Here is a 17,165-nt window from a genome sequence, read left to right on the forward strand (position 1 = left end):
ATTTTGCATTTATTTATTTGGCAAAGAGCAGAATGAAACAAACCAGCTCCAGTTTTGGATGAACTTTACAAACCATTCTGAGTATGCATAACTTGGCTTAGGTATGGTAAGCCTTGTGTTAGAAACTAAGAAAAGTTAGTCTTTTTAACACATTATCATATTTGATTGTGTGGCTTTATTTTTTCCCTGCCCAAAAATGTGTGTGTGTGTGTGTGTGTGTGTGTGTGTATACCTTTTCTTCAAATATGTGTGTGTGTATTTTTTAATATATATTTTATATGTATTCTCTTGTTGATTAATGTTTATACTCACTTTCCAATGATGCATTTTCCATATGCTCTTTCCAAATGGGTACATTTTTCTTTGATCCCCACATCTCAATCTCTACATTTTGAAATGTAATCACATTCCAAATGCCAAAAAGCATGTTGTTCCAATATTTTATCTGAATTTCTTTCTAAGAAGTATGGATTGATTAAACTAGCATTAATATACAAACTCAACAACTGTCTCACCTTGCCCAAGTAATATCTCTTGGTTATGCCATTATTTCCACATACAGGGTCTCTGTTTTGTTGATTATATTGCTTAGCCTTTAATGGAATGTTTCTGCACCACTAAGGACCCTTACACTGCCATTTAATACAGATTATCAAATCAGGTAATCCACATTATCTGCTTTGAAGTGGATTAGATGAGTCTAGACTCCAATTCAAAGCAGATAATCTGGATTTTATATGGCATTGTAGAACGGGCCTAAGTGTTCACATAGAGCATGAATACATCACAAGTCTACAGTGTTGAGGAAAAGAAATGAATAATTATTACTTCATCTGAAAGAGAATTATCCCCAATATTACTTTCTCTTACTTGGTTTTCTTCATGTTTCATTTCTTCCTAACATCTGGGGTGTTTTACCACTTCCTTTTAAAACTCACCTTGCCACTAGCCCCATCATTCATTTCAGCAGTCTTCTGTCACTCCCCTTTTCTCTGGTTTTACTGAGTTGTAGAAAAAAGTTGAGATTTAATTTACTTCAGAGAGGTTGTATGTGAGCTAATTTTCTGTATAGACAATACAACAGAAAGCAGCATAAGTTTATGTCAAACCACTTCTCAATGAAGCAAGTAGAATCATAGAATCATAGAGTTGGAAGAGACCACACAAGCCATCTAGTCCAACCCCCTGCCATGCAGAAAAAGCACAATCAAAGCACCCCTGACAGATGGCTATCCGTCCTCTGTTTAAAACATTCCAAGGAAGGAGTTTCCACCAAGTAAATGTCCTATTAGCAGTAATTCTGGGAATATGACTGTAAGGATTGTGTGTGTGACTTACTGCATGTCAACTTCTGTGGGACCAGGTAGGGGCAGAAAGAAGGATTATTCATGTCAATAGGGATTTTTTGTTTTTGTTGCTTCTGTGGGTCCATTGGGAGAGGTGAAGAGGAAAAGGCAACCAACAAATTTGAACAGTGGTTAAAACTCATTGGCTGGCTGAATCTGACCCAGGTGTGGTTTTCACTCTGGTCAAATGTCAACCTATTTAGGCCAGTGCACTCTCTGCTCGAGCATCACTCCATCCTGTATTTTATTTGCAATTTCTAGTTCTTATGACCACTTGTGGGAGTGGTGGGCATGGGTCATAGATCCAAGAGGTATACTTCTAGGGTATACTGAAAATTGGCTGGGGGTCACCTATTGGGGACTTATGGAATGTGGAATGGGACAGGACTTGCACCATGTGGCAAGGGGGGCATCAAGTGTGATGGCAGGTAGCTTGGTTCCTCTCCTGTGATTCTTAAGGACTCTTGTGTTGGCCTGGAGAATCAAGCTCTTTAATCACTAGGAGTGTTGGTTGACTCTTCTGTTCTGACCTAAGAAAGAGACAATCTATTTTTGCAGCTGTCATCAATAAAGTTGTGGTCTATTTTGCCCAAGTTCCTACTGTAAATGTGTGTGGTGTGTCTATTTCTGTCCTGGGCTTGTATGTGCACCCACAAAGCAAAATAAATAAATAAATAAATAGTTATTTATTTTGTTTCAACAAAGCAAAATAAATATATACAATTCATACTTGGGTTGAAAGATGCGAATAAATAAGTTATCTGGTTTTTGATAAGCAAAAGGGCTGAATGTGAGATTCATGAGAAACTATATTCCTCAGCAAAAGTTTGTAAGAGTAAGAAAGTTTGTTCTGTCATTGGGTATGCTTGGAAAATATAGTCATGATATGACTTTGGTACTTGTTCTTAGACCCCAGAGTTTATTTTTGAAATCCATCTCTGAGAAGCTCTTGCAAAGCAGTTCAGAGGAAATTGACATAATAGGAATCTTCTTCTCTGTATCTCCAATTGACTTTTGTGTATGTGCCTATGACACTAAAATTGCTTAAAGGTTTCTTTTGATAGGAGTATGGACTTGTAAGGCCAATCTTTGCCTGCTTCTTCGTGATGTAGAAAATAAATCGCATCACCCTGGAGAAAAAGCTTTCAATATCTTTTGGAATAGGCAAATACATGTAAGACAGTACATGTCTTACATGTATCTGCCTCCTTGGTAATTGGTTTTTATTGTTCATACAATCAATTATTGCTTTTCTAAGCTGATTAAAAAGGGATGGTGAAGAAAGATATAAGCTGGCAATTCATTTCTATTATTCATTGCAAATTGCTTGTTTCAAAAAACTGGAGTGATTCTGTATCAGTCAACATATTGCTATTTTAAAATGTATCTATAAATATGATATGGAGTACTATAGATCAGGGGAACCTAAATACAGCCCCGGGCAATTGCTTTCCCCAGACTTGTTTCTTGACAGAGTAAATAGTGGCCACAGGCTTATATCAGCATAATAGGATGCAAGTAATTTATAGAATTACAATCATAGTATTATTAAGCTGCTGAGAATATTCTACAATCACTTATTAAGGCTAAATTGGCATAAGATAACAGACATATTAATCCACCTGAATGAAGCACTATATACATGCACTAAAAACACACAACTGGCTTATCATGGCTGTGATGGAGTATTAAACCAATGTGGAAAATAGCCTGCTGTTTGAATCCCCTTGTTCTTAAAAATGTTTGCAACTGAACAGATGTAGGCCATGAATAGAGAACATTCCAATTTAAAGACTGGATAGAGTTGTGTACATATAAGCTTCAGATACATATTAGCTGATGATGCTGTGTTGCACTAGTAGTTATATTACATAGAGGTCCTGAAGCATCATCACTTGGGCACATCTAAAAAAATGAAGTTTTTCCACATGATTGTTCTTTGTGCCAGGAACTCCCTCCCTAGGGGTATTAGATTGGCCCCCTCCCTACTGACATTCTGAAAAAAAAAACGCTGGCTTTTTGAACAAGACTTTTAAAACAAAGTGTAATGGATGAATATGGAAGCCAGGAAAGAATGAACATGGAACGGCTTGACAATGTCTTTGGAAAATGAGCTAATAGGAAGTTACTGGTGTTTTATGCTTTAAATGCTTTTTAAAGGGTATTTATAATGTGTGTTAAATGTTTTTAATTTTGTTTTAATTTTGTTTATGTTCATTGCGGCATCGAATTGTGCCAGTGTAAACCGCCTTGAGTCGCCTTCGGGCTGAGAAGGACAGCATAGAAATGCAGTAAATAAATGAATAAATAATAAATACAGCTGGTGTCCACAAATTAAGGCCTGTGGGCTGGATGCAGCCCTCCAAGGTCATTTACCCACCACCCGCCCTAAACATCAGGGTCACCCTAAGTCTGAAATGACTTAAAGGCACACAACAACAACAATCCTAATTAACTTGAGTATCTCATCCATCAAAAGTAGTAACACATTTCCCATTGAAATACTGGCAATGTTATGTTGGTTAAAAATGTTCTTCATTTTAAATATTGTATTGTTCTTTCATGTTGTTTTGCACTGCAAATAAGATGTGTGCAGTGTTTGCATGGGAATTTGTTCATTTTTTTTCAAACTATAGTCCTGCATCCCGATAGTCTGAGGGACTGTGAACCGGCCCTCTGCACTAGAGCATAAAGAATAGGCAAAAAGTATTCAAGAGATAACAATGTAAGCCTCTGGAGAGGCATTTGAACTTGCAATAATAGGGTAGGGAAATACCATGACTAATCAGCCAATAGTGGTTTGGTAGGGGAGGAAGCACGGACATTTAGGAAAATTTATAAAACCAGTTTGAGACTTCAGGTGGCTTAAAGTTTCCCACTCCTGGAAAAGGGAAAACAACTTATGGGTAACAAAGAAAGGATGAAATGGGAGATAGGGGAATCTATAGGAGGAAGAATTCAATTAAACAGAAATTGTTGGAATAACTATACGAATATATTCTGTAAACTATCAATTCTACTGTTATTGCAGCATTGTGACAGAGGAGCTCTAAAAGGATAATGAGAGTCAAAGAGTGGCAAAAAAAGATTACATTCGCATTTTGATTTAAACTGTCTTGCCAATACTCAAGCTGCAAGCTTTTAGTATAACTCCTAAAGGTTTATTGGCATGCTTTATGATATTCGTAAACATGCTTACATGCCAATGAATATCTTTTTCCTAACTACATAATCATTCAAAGGCCATCCAACTTGCTTTAATTGGTGCTGTTTTTCTTAATGGCAATTTTCTCATATTGCAGTCATCAACAGTTCTAAATAAACAAACTTACATTATAGATTTAAATCAAAAGTAGAATTCATTTTATATATGAAACAAAATTTAAGTTTTTTCTTTACAACAGTTGATAAAATCTTCTAATGGTTTCATATAATCTCTTTAGTCCCTAATTAGTCTCTAATTGTAGATAAAATGCTTTTCATATATCCAGCTTCTATGTCCCTATAACTAAACAATTTATTATATGCTTTCCTGAGACATGAGCATTCTTTGCATCATATTTCAAAGGTCTATTTTGCCATCACATCTAACAATGTAATCATGTTTGTTTAACAAAGCAAGAGTTAGCTATCTGCAATATGATTGCCAGGGGTGAGAAGGATGGGATATAAATGTATGAAATAATAAAACAATAACAATGGCCCATTGGAATGATGAGGATCTTATTCACTAGATCTTTTTAAAATAACTTCAGCAAGGATTGATACTGTCCTATCATCTTCCCTTCTCCCCTCTCAATGAATGGCTATGGCAGCACCCAACAGACCTCAGTAGGCTTAAATGGGGCATTATTTCCTTCGATGCATTGTCTTGGAGAATTCTGTGTGTGCTTTAATGGAAAAAAATTGATGGGGGATGCTTGGCAGTGCTGGGAAATTGGGTGCAGCTCCTTGGGGTTTCCCCCATCCTCTGGAGCATACCCATATCGTGCTATATGGTATTAAATAAACCAGTGGTGGATCCTGCTTCCTTCCTACAGAAGTCTACAGGAGACAGGAAACCTATAAGGCTATGCAGGCCAAGTTCCAGCCTTCCATAGGTTATATTAAGTCCATGAGCCAAATGCCAACCAAACCATTGTGTCAATGGTTTTTAAAGCTCTATCCAAATATTCTAGCACTCAGAAAATATAATTACATAAGGGAAAATAAAGAATATATTTGCTCACCTCATTCTATGACCACATCTTCATTACCTAGATTAACCAAGCACCCCTTACGGAAGGGTGAAGCATTGCAGTGGATATCCAGTTTTAACAGTGTAGGCTCCTTGCCTAAAGAAGAACCTTGCATAGTGTCACATGTGGATCACACAAAAAGAACATTCAAATGGGGGAATGTTTTTTATACAACGAGGAGACCCAAAATGGGCAAATTAGATGCACTGGAGAAGCTAAGGCTAGCTAGAGTGCCCCCTCTCTCACATTATTGCAGGAGTTCTAGAATGTCTGGATAGGTCTTTAGATCCATCAGAGCATGATATTGAATATTGAGAGTTATGCTCTTGCATATAAAAATAGAATTCTAATCCCAGTGAAAAACTTTCTAATGCTTTATGAAGTTCAGTTCTAATATTGCACTTAAATGAAATCTCAAAAGTAGTATAGGAAAACTGCATTACCTAATCCCTGATACTTATGCCCCCTTTAAAATCTCAGCTTCTGCATCTTTAGCACAATTCTAAATACATCTCTCCTTTGGGATAGAATTCTTTTCGTTGTATCTCAGATTAAGTTAACAGAGTCATGGGGGAATTGCTGTAACCTCATCCCTCTGACACAACCTTTGGCAGTAAAAAAAAAAGAGATGAAGACACTAAATTGCAAATGAATATACTGACCTTAGAATAACACTTCTAAAATGTATTGATTAATCTATAAACTCTACTCCAAAGAATACCCAAGTGTCAGCCCACCAAGGCAGAAGAAGAGCAATCAATAGCCAAAATTAATTCTATGCTTCTCTTAAGGCACTTTTTATGGTACTTGCTTGGCCTGTGGGATTTCTTCATATATCATTGATTTGTCACACAAAATAATAAAACATTCCAGAGATTTCAGCAAAGAGTTTGCATCCCATGAGAGCGCAAATGTTTTTACATGGAGAATAACAAGCCAGAAAGTAATACTATTTCAATTTTTAATGAAAAGTAAGGAAATATATTTTGGAAATAAAAAATAATTGTTTCCCAGCTTATCTTTTCCTCAGTGTCAATCTTTGCTGCTAAAAATTTCAAAGGTGACAGATGATGAGCTAAAGTAACTGGGCTACTGGTTATTTTTTATGGTGGGGAGGGGGGAGGTTAATGAAAGTCAAACACACTCACTTACACACAAACAAACCCTCAATAGGTTCACCATAAGTCAGAAATGACTTGAACTAGAGATGTGGAAGCTTGCAATTTAAAATTAACCATTTTAAATTCGACTTAGTTGTGATTTAGCATGATCTTTAAATCTGTTATTAAAATGACAGGCGCCCTGGTTGTGTTGATGTTGGTTTAATATCCCCAATGACAGTTATAAATGGACTAGAGCTAAAGGCCATGTCACTTGCTGGTGAATTAGATAAATCTTATACTTTATTTTCCCTCTGTATACTTAGCTTTTGCAGTTACCCCTCAGACATTAATCTATCGAAAAAGGAGAAGATATCATCTTTCAGCAGAAACGTGTCATAAATATTTTGATAAAGTATTTTAATCCTTGGAAACAGATGGCTGTTCCATAAAGATTGTCAGCTGAGCAGGTTTTGCTGACAGAAACATATTAAGCAACTACAACTGGGGGAAGGGTGTCTCCCCATCACCATGAGATGGATTCTGCCATTAATCAATCACAGCTGGTTGGTCTTCTGACAGTTAGAGCATTCTGGACCTAATTTAAATGCCTTGTACTGTTTCTTACTAATAAATCTTACATAAGGTGTGACTCGATTGATAGGGGGGAAGAAAGAGATCATTGACCAGCAGATGGGGCAGCTCATTGGGTATTTCTTGAGTCATTTCATTCAGGGCTTGGATTTACAGGGCCCAAGGATCACTCTCAAAACATTCATGTTTCTGGTACTCCTTACAAGAGAGCCAGGGTAAATAGGTGTTTGCTTCGCTACACAGCTCCAGATGGCTAATGAAAATTGTTGGGGCATCACAGGCTCTAAAGGGATTTCCTGGAGACTTCCAGTTTGTCTGAGAAGGCTAAAACATGGCTCAAAAGGTCACTATGTAGCTAGATTTGGACTGAGACACTTATTGACATTGAGATATCAGACTCCATTTTCCATCAACCCGGACTACTTAATCCATGGTAAAGAAGGTTGGGAGAATAGTATATAAAGATCTAGTGAAATATAATTTCCTAAACTGTTAGATAAACTCTTCTATTCTATGTTGAATTATATTTATCTAAATACTTTGTGGGAAGGGTAATACAGAATAGGTCAAATTATTTTATGTACAAACATATACGACCCAACCTTCTTCTTAGTGTATTGTTATTATATAGTTGGAAAAACAATTGGATTGGAAAAACAATTGAATAGGTATTATGCAAAATGAAGCTTTGAATACACAACAATACCAGTCCAAAGGGGTAGGCACATTCTAAATTCCCACATCTGCTTCTACAGATCTGAAACATTTTGGCAACTTTGCGGCCAATTCTGAGATACAAGGGGGTGCTGATAAGTCTTTGACTTTACCCAGAAAGAAACAAGATAGGAAGATGAAACTTTACATGTATTCCACATACTCTCTACTGATATCAACACATTTCTTACATTGGTATTCCAAGTTCTGTAAGCCTTGCAGAAAGAAGGATTTCGGTTGTGCCTCAAACCACTAATCCGTAGCAGCCATGGCATCAGAAATAGTGTAAAATTTGGTACCCTTGAGGTGTTTCTTCAGGTTTGGAAACAGATGATAGTTGGAGGGAGCTAGATCTGGTAAATAAAATGGGTGGTCAACCAGCTGGAAGCCTAGCTCCACTAGTTTGCCATGGTCATTTGTGCAGTGTAAGCGGAGGCGTTGTCTTGCAGGAACAAGATTCCTTTGGACAGCTTGCCATGCATTTTGACATTCAGAACTGCCTTCAATTGGTCAAAAAGTTCAGTGTCATACTTTGCATTGATGGTGGAACCATTTTAAAGGTAGTCCACTAGCAGCATGTCCTCCTTATCCCAGAACACAGACGCCATCACCTTAGTGGCTGATTTTTGTACCCTGAACTTCTTTGAACAAGGAGAACCACAGTGCCCCCCACTCTTTTGACTGTTCCTTGGTTTCAGGGTCATACAAATAAACCCAGATCTCATCCATAGTGACCGGTCAATCCAGGAAGTTCTTAGCAGTCCGGAAACGCTGACAAATGGACTGGGAAGTTTTCACTCACATTTCTGATCTGTTGTCAAACATTTGGGAACCCACTTTGTAGAGAGCTTCTTCATGTTCAAATGTTCATGGATAATGACACAAACAGGTTCATGAAAAATCCCCATGATGTCTTCTATTTCTTTAGCTGAAATTCGCCAATTCTCCAGTATGAGGTTGTGCACAGCATCAACAATCTCCAGAACAACCACCACTATCGGTCATCCAGGACATTCCTCATCATTGGTGCTGAAGTGGCCCATTTTAAATTTGGCAACCCAGTTCTTTAGAATATGAAGGGCATTGATCCCTCAGTGTCTGCGACGTATCACCATAAATATCCTTTGTGGACTTTCCTTGCAGAAACAACAATTTTATCAGTCCTCTGCTCTCATTTGCTGTGAATATTGCCTAAGACTCTGCCATTTTGTTTTCCCACATGCCTAGATCACTGTTGCCATAAACTACAACCACAAAATTTTGCAAACATATATGACACACATAAGGCTTTCATGTGATGTAACATTCATTACCATAAAAACAAAAAATGAACACAAATCCAAAGACTTATCAGCAGCCCCTCATACAAGACTCTTATCATTTTCCACATTTCCCATGAGCCCTTCACTCAGGCTGAGCAAGCCAATTACAAATAGCTTCCTTGCACCTTGCACAAGCAGAAGGGAATGAGAAGTAATAAGAGATGTAAAGTGTGACTTTTGCTTTCATTCTTCTAAGCACAGGACATCATTCTGAGAATGCCATAAAACTTGACCCAGCGCACAAGACTTACAGGGAAATTGCTTTTTAATTCCTTAGTTAGTGAGTGTCAGAACACCCGCTGGCATATGCAAGTGAGCTAAATCATTTTAAACTTCCAATTCCTTATTTGTCAGAATATTCTCCTGGCATAGTTGCACATACATTATTGTGTGAAAACAGCTTCCTGTCTATCTTTACCATTCAACTCAAGCAAGACTTCTTTTGTGTTTCACCTGTGGCATGTATTAATAAGATTTAGTTTACTTGCTGCTGCTAGTTTAATTGATGATTTGCCATTCATAATTTAGATTCAAGCAATGTTAATTTGTGTCACATATGATTTTGTTGCACAGATGTCCAGAAGAGGGATGGGGCATGAGAAAAATAAAAAGGCACACAATAACTGAATTTCTTAGCTGAAATCTGCTCCCTGCTGGGTACTTTCTGCTATTTTGTGTAGAAGAGATAGATAGCCTGATCATGCAGTTTATCCCACAATGTGGAATTTAATTCCAAGGTCATATGGGTTCTTTTACATTATTGTAAAATCATGCTTGGTTCTTCTGTAATTAACAGTACAGCCTGAATAAGAAAATAAAAGGTCATATTTCACCCAATTTATTACTAAGTATACTCATATCTGTGCAGAACTGGAAGAAGGAGAAAAAAATAAATTGAGAGTGTTTCCTTTTATTTTCCTGACGTTGATAGCATTAGTAAATGATACTGAATAATAGTTCACTTTAACTAGATTCTACTCATGCTAATTGGAGATGTCCAATGTTGTCAAGTTGGTGTTCTAAACCCTGAAAAATGCATTGTACATCCTTCTTCTTGCAATTTCTGCACTATACATTGGGCTAATGAAGTAATTTACACAGTGTGTGTGCTCTGAAGACATGCTGTTTATCTTGTGAGCATTTAGCAGAATGTAATAGATTAAATCATAAACAATGGAATGGAAAATCTAATCAAAGATCTCAACTCTGGGCTTGCTTGGGAAGTAAAAGAAGTCTCTGGAAGTTGCAAGAGTTTCCATTTCTTTTTAATCAGATTTTACTTGCACATTCCATGATTTGTGTTCAAGGTCTTTCTAGAAATATTCTGGGTTTTATTCACTTGCCCTTCTTTTGTGTTCTTCTTTCTCCCTCTTCCACTGATCATGTATCACATCTAGACTCATGAAACATTTATTTATTTATTTATTTATTTATTTATTACGGTTGCTTATACCCCGCCCTTCTCACCCGGGGGGACTCAGGGCGGCTTACACAAACAAGGCACAATTCGATGCCTGTATTACAAAAACATAACATCAAAAACATAACATCAATAACAACAATAATTATAACACTGATAACAATTAACGTAAACAATCAATATTATCGGCAGTAATAGCCATAAACCCGTAAAAACAATTAAAACAATAAAAGCAATACAAACCTCATTGCTGGTCAGCGTTTAACCGACTCATAGTTAGGTTCTACTTTCCACACATTGTTGGTCCTATCATTCTGGTTCCATGTCTAATTGTCAGGGTGCCCAAAGGCCTGGTCCCAGAACCACGTCTTTACCTTCCTCCTGAAGGCAAGGAGGGAAGTTGAAGCCCTGATTTCCCCCGGGAGTGAGTTCCACAGATGGGGGGCCACCATTGAGAAGGCCCTGCTCCTCATCCCCACCAGCCTCACTTGTGATAGCGGTGGGGTCATGAGCAGGGCCTCCCCAGATGATCTCAGATTCCGAGATGGGACGTAGAGGGAGATACGTTCGGACAGAACGTATCTCCCTCTTTCCCACTGAGCTTTCTTTATTATTGTACTTGAAATGCTGAAGTATTTTAATAACATTAGGCCGTTCCTTTATTCCTTGCTAGATACCTGAGGACAGGGCACCTGGACTACCAGCACAAACGAAAGGGGATTTTTTCCTCCTTCATCATGGTTGTGTGAGTGCCCCATTCTGACATTAGCTAATGTCTGTACAAGCAGAAAGAAGGAGGGGCACTCACCTGATCATACAGGCACCTTTGTTGATGTCAGAACAGGGCACCTGTACAACAAAGAAGAAAGAGGAGGGATTAATCTCATTTGATGCAAGCAGAGGAACCCACAATATCCAGAAGCTTGTATTGAGCTCCATGCTGGCTGGAAACACTGATTACACAAGTGCAGTTGATCCCCATTCTCTGCACCTCACCTTTGACTTTTTTTTTGCAAACTCAAATAAACTATTAAAAGTGGGGGAGGGGGAGAAGGGAAAGATGGGAAACATCACCATATAGTATGTAAGTTATTGAGCCATGTTAGGTAAATAGTTCTACACATGACTACTGTATCACCAAAGAAATAGAGGGGGGAGGGAGTATCTCTATACATAATCTTTAGTAGGGGGAGGAAATGAAGGAAAAGAAAAAAAGTTCCAACTGTGACATCTTCTCTAACAGGAGTTACAGATTATCCTTCAGGGTTCACATTCATTTCTTTTATCTTCTTATATTGTCCCTTCTTCTCTTCTCTTCCAACTCTGCATAATATTCTTTCTCCTTATTTATTTATTTATTTATTTATTGCCCTATTTAAACCCTACCTTTCTCTATCCTGAAGGGGACTCTAGGCAGTTCAGATATAGGCAATTATTCAATATCTTAAAGCACATTCAAAACATTAAGCTTAAAATAAATTACATTAAAATTAATACGTCTTAAGCATTTAAAAGCATTACATTCATTATTAAAATTGTGCCATCCAGAAATCACAGTCCAAAGTCATTTCATGGTCATTGCACATAATCCAAATCTATTATTGCATTCCACTATTCTCCAAAAGCCTTATCCCAAAGCCAAGTTTTTACTTTTCTTCTGAAGGCCAGGGTGGAGGGGGCTGATCTATTGTTACTAGGGAGGGAGTTCCACCACCAAGGGGCCACCACTGAAAAGGACCTGTCTCTTGTCCCCACGAGTCGTGCTTGCAAGGAAGGCAGGACCAAGAGCAGGGCCTCCCCAGACAATCTTAATCTCCAAGATGGTTCGCGGGGAAGATACATTCAGACAGGTAAGCTGGGCTGGATTTTATCCATTAACTAATTTCTACCCTTGATGGCAATCAACTGTCTACATATCTTAATGTTAATTTCTTTTGTTAGTAGATTAGTAGTATGATTATTTTCAGTAGGGATGCTTGGAGTTGCTAACTAACACATTTATAAGACATCTATAACACACTATGATTCCCACACCTCTGAATTAAGGTAGTAGCCTAAAGTTAAGTCATTGGATATGGTTCCTATTCTGTATTCTCTCTAACCAGAAACAGTCAAACAGTGAACTATTTTTATGTATTTTCAATAGGACCAGGTTATGAAATCTCTAGTTACTGCAAAAACATATTTTTTCAGGATACAATAACTTCATGGTTTTGTAGGTTTAATTATCATAGATTGTCTCATGGACATTCCCACATAGAACACATTGTAGTATTCTAAAATAGATTCTTGGTATCTATTGGTGTTTAGTTCCAAGACTCTCTATGGATAGTATAATTTATAGGTGCAATACTGTAGTAAACAGTTTCCCTTATATAACATGGCAAAATCAAGGTTTCCCTTTTGGATTCTTTTTTAAAAGATCAAGTATAGATGGTTGAATCTATGAGTACAGAATCCATTGGTGCAGAGGACTAACTGTAATCAAGTGTTAAAGTATTTTAATTCACTGCTTTTCACCTTTGTCTTCAATATTTTCAATCCTTTTCTTAGCAGAAAACATCTGTTGAAGTGTAGATGGAATAGCAATTGTAGAAATGTTATTTCTGGAAAAGGGAAAGAAAATAAAACAGGCATGGGTCTTTCCACCTCTATTTCCAAAGACCAGGTGAGTAGAAAGGCCGTAAGACCTATTTTTCTGCTTGGAAAAAAATCATGTTGGAAAAGAAATAAGGCAATAATTTTCATCCTAAATTAAATTTAAGATTTTAAATCATCAATGTTCTTTTTGATCTCTGCTGAAATTCTTCAACCAGTAAGTAAGTATTTTGAAGATGATGAAACCATATCCTGATGAATTAGTCAGCCCACAAAATGATAATATTTATCCTTTGTATAAATTGCACAGAACTTGTGCACTGGAAATTATTATTTTTTAAATTCTAGTTTAATTTAAAATATAAACAAGTTTAAAGCAAGACCTCTTATCTAAAAGCTACATTATAAAGGCATGACAATAAAATGAAAGGATCTTAAACAAGTAAGACAAACAGAGTTAGGACATAAATTTGTGTGTAACATATTTTTTAAAAATAAGCTGGCATTATGTTAGTTATGATGTTGTAATTTAAACCTATGACATCATAACTGCTTCACATTTTCCTTTGTGATTGTGGCACTATTGCCTTGATGACAGATTACCTTGAAACCCACCTTAAAATTCAGTTAGCTATCAAGAGTGACACAGTTCTGTGCTCTACAGTGAAGCATTGTGACCCGTTCATCTGTCAGCAACAATGGGATCCTGTAGCAATGATTTGTCCTACCACAGCTAGAGGAATGGAGTCAGGGATCCCTGTGGAAGCCTGTCATAAATCTTCTTTGCAACATCACTTGATGGTAGAAGAAGGATGGTCACATCATCCTGCAGAGCCCTGATTGGCAATCCTTAATCACTCCAGGTGGCCAACTGTTTTTTAAAGTAGGTTTCAAGGGTTGGATAGAGAACTAAAGCACAAGGATATGTGTTAGACGTTGGATCTCAAGCATTATACATTAATTAAATACTGAATTCTTTAAATGTTAAGAAAATATACAATCAAATCTTATTAACAGCTATAAGACTGAACACCTCTAAGGCATATATTAATAACTGAAGGTCCTAGCACAGTGGTTCTCAACCTGTGGGTTCCCAGGTGTTTTGGCTTACAACTCCCAGAAATCCTAGCCAGTTTACCAGCTGTTAAGATTTCTGGAAAGTGAAGGCCAAAACATCTGGGGACCCATAGGTTGATAACTACTGTCCTAACAGTTCTTCATTCAATAGAGTCCAGATGCATTCTCTCTCTGTATGTATGCATGTATATATATGAGTGTGTGTGAGGAAGACTACATACTTTCATTCTATAATAGCTCAAGTAAAACTATGGAAATGTTCCACATGTCGATTGAGTCCTTACTGTTAGGGAAAACTACCCAAAAATAAGCAGAGCTTCCAAAATACAAACAGGATACTTATAGTTGAGCAATTGGCTCACAGCAAGCAGAGTGTGAAGTGCCATGTGATGTGACTGTAAAGAATTTAGAGCTTAGTAAGCAAAGATGCAAAGTCCTGTTTTTAGAAAGTCACAGAAGCTTGATTTATATTAAAATGAATAACTAGATTTCTTAATGGTAAAGAACTGGGTCTGAGCTACTCTAACACCCATCTCCTCTAAGATTTAAAGAGATGGGAGGAAACACCAATCACTCTCCTGACACACAAACATAAAGATATCTCAAAACACACAGCACACTGTAAGATGGAAAAGCAGAAGTCAGAAGTAAAGACTTGCATTAGAAAATTATCCATTCTACTCAACCAATTGGAATGAGTGCAGAAACAGAGAGGAGAGAAGAAACAAAGACATTCCAACTGTCATACAGGAGACATGGGGGAAAGGAAACCCTCAGACTATTCTAAACTAACTAACTTGTTCCTTATTGAGGACTTGAGACTTGGGCAGTGTCGGGTTGAATTCCAACACTTACAAATAATTGCCTTCAACTCTTTAAACAGGTCACTCATTACACATCACAAATCCAGATCCTGGTTTGAATATTACAAAAACTCTATAATAGTAAGATATAGGTCATATAGTGAACACAATCTAATAAGCCTGGCTAAGGATGGGTTTCTCTTGAAAATAAATAGAAAACCCGTTTTTAAAAAAACAAAAACAAAAACACAGAGTTGCAAAAATTACTTGAATTTAGTCACCAAATACCCCATTCTTGTAATCACTATGAAATCATTTGGCTGCCACAATTACCTGACAAAATTAATTACCAAGTATAGAAAATCTTTTAAATTAGCGTGATTTAATGTACTACCATCTGCTATACTGGAAGGAAAATGTGAGAGATCTTGTATCGCACATATATTTATCCCTGTGCAAATGAGACGAAGAAAATCCTCATCCAATCAGCCTTTATACTGCCCTTTTTATGCAGGGAGATGTCTAGCTTTAATTATACTTAATCTACAGGATATTCCTGGCAGGATAGAAGAACTTTATCTTTCCCTTCTGCTTGCCAACCAAGGCTCACAGATTATTGATAAGGCCAGATTTTGTGCAACTGCTGTTGTGACTCATAGGCAGATGACAAATCAGCAGTTGATAATAACAATAAAGAGCCCTTTTAGAAGTATTGAGATAAACTTGTGGGACACATAGGTCGGGAGATTATGTATAAACCTTGGATTTAGGTAAACTGTATTTATTTACTTTTAGCTTATTATTAGTGAATTGTATATCATCTTATCTTATGTACCTTATGGGAAAAAATGTTTTCTTTTATGCAGGTCTGTGGCCATATTATTCTGTAGGAATGTAAATCAATGTGTTAACCTTTTCTGTTGAAAAGAATTAGAAAATATAAGCTTCAGCCATCTATTTGTTGACTGATCCCTTATATTGGAAATGTGTGTGCACACACGCACACACAATTTTAATTCTGTTTTCTGTTGTTGTATAATAAAGAAATAATCATTCTGACAAACATTGATGATTAGTTTGCCCCAAACTCATCTAGGATTAGAGAGGAGGAGGGAGCTTCCAGACCAGATAATGAGAGACTCACAAGGCCTTGAGCTATGTTATGTGTTTATTTTTTGAAACACAATATATTCCCTGATTCAGTTGCTGCCACTGTTAATGTTATATTTACTATAGGAGGTCCAGTTAGCAACAGAAGTTTGGCTTCATGTTATTGATGGCCTCTGCTCTCAAAACTTCATTTTCTCGAAATTCTCTATTGGGCAAAGCTTCTCCTTTTGCTTGCTTGAAAATTATAGCCCGTTCACACTGTGTATGTGACCCATAGGAACATTGTGGACTTTTTGTATACATGCTTTGGGTTACAAAAGAAAAAATCATCTGACTTCAAAGGTAAATCACCATATTGCTATCATCAAGGCACTTAATTTACAACCAAAATGAACTGGGAGTTCTTAATGCCAGAGAATAGTGCACTGTTCATTTCAAAACCAGAATATTCCATCTCAGCACACGGTGCCTGTCAGTTGACTGAACAACAAAGCATCAATTTATGGTTTGCAAACATCCAACAGACAAATTGCGTGAGAAAAAAGACTTTGAATCCAGAAGCATACTGTGTGCCTGATGCCTCTGGCAGACAGCATTGAAGGAAAAGGAAGTTGGCCTGGAAAGACTGCTTATTTCCTATTGTACAGGAAATTAATGTTTTGATCCATCTACTAAAAAAGTGTACATTTCTCTTAAACACCCACAAGCAAAACAGTTACAAAACTGATGTTCCAGAATGTGAGTTTTTAGCACCAGGAAAAGAATGTCATCTTGCTTTGTGTTTAATACCTCAAAATGAAATCTTGACTATAACCCCCACCCCCTGCAAATCCTGAAGTACTA

Source organism: Anolis sagrei, chromosome 1 (assembly GCF_037176765.1).
Source record: "Anolis sagrei isolate rAnoSag1 chromosome 1, rAnoSag1.mat, whole genome shotgun sequence".
NCBI lineage: Eukaryota > Metazoa > Chordata > Lepidosauria > Squamata > Dactyloidae > Anolis > Anolis sagrei.